A 5,600-nucleotide genomic window follows, 5' to 3' on the forward strand; every position below is an offset into this window, starting at 1 on the left:
AAAGCATCTTACTTTGAACCTGTTTACATTTCACTACAAGATTTCCACCCAGTGAGACCTTAGCTTAAATTAACATATTTTGCCTTAACATTCTTATGACCAGGGAATTTATTTTCTCTCTTCACCTAATATACTAAGAATTTACCCTCAACTGAAAAAAACCCATAATAAACTACAGAAAAGTAGTAGATTACATACAAAAAAATCACAGTAAAGTATTCAAGCACTTCTTTTCATTTTATACTCAAACTTCAGGAGCTTTTTAATACACCTTTCCATTGCCACATTCTTTATGAAACCTGACTGGGAAGACAGAAGTGTGAAAGGAATCAGAGAGGATTTAGGAACACTGAAAAATAAGAAAAGTTACAAAGAAAAAGAAAACCTGTTTGGAACATTGGAAAATTACCTGTCACCAATGACATTCAGCTGTGAAATGATGGCATCATAATATCTTCATCTAAAGAACCTTGATTTGAAATATTTATAAAATACATGAAATGGGACCCCTGGTAACAATGAGAGCTGTCAAGTACTGAAAATAGTGAGTATTGCAATGCAATTTTTTTCCATCAAGCTTAAATCCTGTGTTTCAGAACTGGGGAAGAAGTATCATCTATAAAGCAGAGTTGGATTTTTTTTTCCTTCCAAAGAATGACTTACAATGCTATTATTTCTAGTCATATAGTATGCCAAGACACATCACTAGCTATGTTCCTCTCCACCAATTAGCAGTCATAGTAAACAACCTCTAGAAAGTCTAATACCAAAAGGGGGGGGGGGGGGGGGGGGGGGGGGGCATTCAACCAGGCATTTGCAATCTCCAATCATTCCCCTAGTCTATGGCAATGACATATATCATTGGACAATTATGTCACAAGATTTCTGCAAGGTGACCTAGTTTCTCAAGTGTCTTAAATTATCATGCGAGCAGATTATTTTGGCAGACTTGGCAGGAAGTAAACCCCAGGTCACACCCCTGACCAAGAAATTAATTTCATGAACCCCATAGAGCTCCAACATTTTTCTAATTTGTTGAGGGAATTCTTTGATATATAGCTGTTATTAATACCCATTTAGTTAAAGATGCTAAAAAATAAGGGTGAAAGTCTGAGAAGTCATCTTGCCTGTCCTGCTGGGTTAAGACAGGACAAAAGTCCTAACACATACTTTAGTCTTTAAAACCTCCAGTGATAGAGAAATAATTGTGATAATCTCCCCAGCAGTGAGAAAAGGGTTAAAGAAAAGATTTTTACATGCTTTTCCTCCCACCCACAATAAACTACATGCCCTTTGTTTCAAATTAAGCCATTTTTCTCTTCCTACTGTGATTTGTTAGTTGTTCTATTTATTTTATGAAATGCTGCAAAATGTTACTATAACATTTCTCTGCAAATACAAATCTAAAACAATGCCCAAAACCTCCTAATCTTACAAAAACATTAAATCTTACTTGTTGCAAAACAAGTAAGCATCAGAAGATTCAAGATTAATATTAAGTATACTAAAATACTATTTCTTAGTTCTGTGCAATAGTAACACTGGCTTTCTCTACAACTTTGCTTATGTTTGGCCTCTCCAGTATTTGTATATCTGATCTGCAGCAGCCATTCAATCCAGTTCTTATAGGAGTAAACAAGTTCACTGATGTTACAGGCATTCCACTGACATTTTTTAGTCATGAAACCTCAAAAGTATAAGCTCGTATATTAATATAGTATTAATACATTATTTTAAATTTATTTTGTTTTATTGCAAGTGGAATAGTATTCAAAATAGTCTATAAAAATGAGAATCCATTCAATGATAAACTGCTGATAAGTGGCTGAATGATTACATGCACGTTCATTTGTATACATTCAAGTATGAATCTGCATTTCCTGAATTCAGAATTAAGTGTATGAAAAGCCAAGGAACCGAATCCTCAGAACAAAAGTGCTTTCAGGCACCCTGCAAAAATGTCCTAACAAATGAAATTTTCATTTTATTCACACCATACCACAGTGCACTTCAGCCCAAACTTTGAAAGAGATCTGGTACAGGTTAAGACAGTCACTTTTTTCATTTTGTCAGAGCAAAAGCTCATGGGCTTCAGCTTCTCATTTTACGTTAAATCAGAGGGAGTTCATGGAAAATATCAATGCTCTTCCAGTAATCAGAAAGGATTAAGTTTAAAGGTTCATACTTTTTGCTCAGCATTTGACATTAATCTTTTCAGTTGGGGTGTGTGTGTTTGTTTGGATTTTTTCCCCATTCATACACAAAGAGAGAGAATTTCCAACATTCTTTTTAAATTTTAAAAATATCCTAAATTAGAATAACTGATCTTTCAGTCCTAGGAGGGCACTTTACATTGCATCTTTGTTGAGATTAAGCAAAACTCACCAAATGCATGGGTCCTCTCACAACTATCATATACGTATATATACACACGTATGGTTTAGTGGCAAAGACTGCACAACAAAAGGGAAAAAAAGTTATCTGCATTTGTGAGAAGACAATATCACTTATACAGTTAACATGCCAATTTACTGGTGGATGCATAGCGGAATGATTAAGTTATCAAAAGCATTAACAATTGCTGCCAATAAATGGTAGCGATAGCATCATATTTTGTATGACTAGTGCATATTTAACGTTCAGTACCTCAGTACCAGAACAAAAAATAATAAAAATCTCCATACAACTAACCCAAATGTGACAGTATATTCAGCTAAAACTGAAAAACATAGTACTTGCATTTAGTGCCACACTACTTTTAATCATCTTTTCTTCTTATTTAATCATTAATAAATGAGAGCAAATGCTTAAGTAGTGATTAGTATTGAGGAGCCATCAAAATCAGTTGTTACAGAATTGAGATATTCGAAGTCAGTAGTCACTACCTCATGCAATTTCACACTGGTCAACAAAAAAATGCCTCTTAAAATATATAAATCAGATCGAAAAGACATAATAAAACAAATACTGGAACCCAAAAATACAGCTACCAGTTTTTCAGTCCTTTGCCAGAAGTTCTTTTAATTAACATTGTATTCCGTCCAATTGAAGCCCAGTGCATATGCTTACCATCACAGAGCACAGTAACAAGCACATTCAAATAAAATATGAAGTACATACACTTTTTTTAGTTTAGAAAGGAATAGAAACCCCACACACATTTCCCAAATGCTTCTCTTGTTACTTAATACATCATTTAAATAAGCTCATGTCCCTTGATAATGGGCACAGAATAAGGACTAGAAGTCTATGTTCAGCTATATTTGACAACATTGGCCTGACTTTTCAAGATTGAAGTACAAAAGTTTGAAGTAAAACTGAGAATCACCAACATGCTCAACCCTTTCTGAGATGGAAATCAAAGAAGAAAGCAATCTTGAATACTAAACTTTTAGGTGAGCTATAGCTCCTTTTAGTAGATCCTATCAGGGTTATTAACAACTTCTGTTTTGAACTGGCATGTAAAACACTTCAGCTAGTGGTAAACATTATTGGAAAAAATCTTCACCATTTCAGAGACGAATAAAGCTAGACAAGTATATAGATATCTATATAACAATGTTTCATAAAACCTTTTTATTTGTTCAATTAATAATTACTCTGTTACTTTTATCCAAGAAGGATAAAAAAATTTAATGATATTGACTATCACTGTTCTATGCCATGTTAATAAAAACAAATCAGTAGAGGGATGCTTCACTAAAAGTATTAATTATATCTACTATATATTTACAGTGAAATAACCATCTAGTAACTGTGATAAGCTTGCCCAGCAGCACCAGCTGTATGTAACTCCAGGGAATTCAACATTCAAAAGCAGCATAAGAGATTGCAAACCCACCTTTAAAAACATTCAGTTTACAGAAATGTTGTAAAACCTTTTATTGTACCTGCCCTAGGAGACAAGACTACGTAGATATGCCCAAGTAAAAATGCTTGAGCTGACATCTGGTGCTATTTGAGAAACGTACAAGACTGCTAACAACAACTGTAGAGTAAATTATGAAAACAGAAAACAAATAAGATGCACAGAAAAGACCCAATCATATTTAGTATCAAGAGATAGACTTGAGACACCAATCACACACAAATTGGGTTCCTTCCAAGCAGTGCCTAAGAAAACTATCATCAAAAAAACCCAAAACGCTCCACCAACTAATCACCAAAATCCACACTTTGAAGATGCCAAGGTTGACTAAACCAAGAAATAAAGGATCATTCCTTCTTATACGTGCATCTCGCAGTTCACAAGGACAATAAGTAAAGTTAATGTTTAAAACCATGTTAGATCATTTTCAATAACACAGAAGTTGCAGGGCTCCATCCATTTGCTTAGGAAAAAGGTTAAAGCTAGTTACATAAAAAGCTTAGGATCAGTTATAAGAGAACACCTAAGAGTCCACTTTGGTCAATAGTAAATGTGGATCAATAAAGAAAAAAATATTAGAACGTCAGAGTCGCTGAATAAAAGTAAAAATCCATCTTGCCTCGTAAGAACTGAACAATAATAGAAGTTTTATATTTTCTTCATCAGTCTTGGGTATTTTGTTGCAGTTTGTGTGATCAGTTCTGTCAACACTAGGCAAAATATTAATTCCTGCAGATATATCTAATTTAAGCAAGTTCACATCTTAATTTTATGATTGCAAGAGGAATGGCAAGATCTGCTTCCTTTAAAATGCATTTTATACTGAGCTTAATCTTCCTGCACTGTCTTTTTCTTTTCCAATTTAATTTCAACATTGAGACATGCAATGATTCAGTAACAAACATGACTGGTTGCCTTTATGATATTATATGAATTGTCATAAAGAATGCTTTCTAGTTGAATTAACGTGACAGGTATGTAACAGATTCTGTAAAACTAAAGTCACAATATGCCATAATATTTCACAATGCTCTAAAACTGACAAGCGGTACTCTAATTACTGCTTACACTGAAATCCTAAACATCATTTTCATATATTTACTTTGCTAAGCAATCTATTATTTCAGTGCATCCTATGCCGAAAATGCAATTGCAGTTAGAAAGCAAAAATGTGATAGATTTATCTTTCATACTTATCAGAAAAAAGTCAAGAGCTAACATGACAAATTAAACAGCTGGCAACTCATGGAAAACTCTGGATTTATAAACGGTACCAAGCATACAAAGGAGTATTTGGTTTTATTTCTGTATTTTATTCTTATGGGCTAAAAATATTTACCTGCAGTGCTTCTTCAATTTCTAGAACTTATTTACTTTTGTTGCTTATACAAATCAAGTCTCAATGCACTGTGAAGTGAAAGGGAGTCCTTTGTAGAAAGCCCTTTTTTGAGGACCAAGCACCCCCTTAAGTCCTCCTAAGGTGCTGTTTTCATGAGAAGGGGAAAGAGTCCCCTCTTCAAGGAAATCTTCAAGGAGATTCAAGTGATGTAGAGGTCTTCCACCTATGCATGTACTTAGGGTACCAGCAGAATTTTGGTAATAGAATTATACTTCAGAAAATGTCGATTTATGAAAATTAGAACAGTTACCATGATTTATTTCTATTGCTAAAATATCTCCTATTGAATATGAAATTTCTGATAAAAACCAGACAATAAGAAGGACTGTAAAA

Source organism: Gymnogyps californianus, chromosome 12 (genome assembly GCF_018139145.2).
Source record: "Gymnogyps californianus isolate 813 chromosome 12, ASM1813914v2, whole genome shotgun sequence".
NCBI classification, from domain to species: Eukaryota; Metazoa; Chordata; class Aves; order Accipitriformes; family Cathartidae; genus Gymnogyps; species Gymnogyps californianus.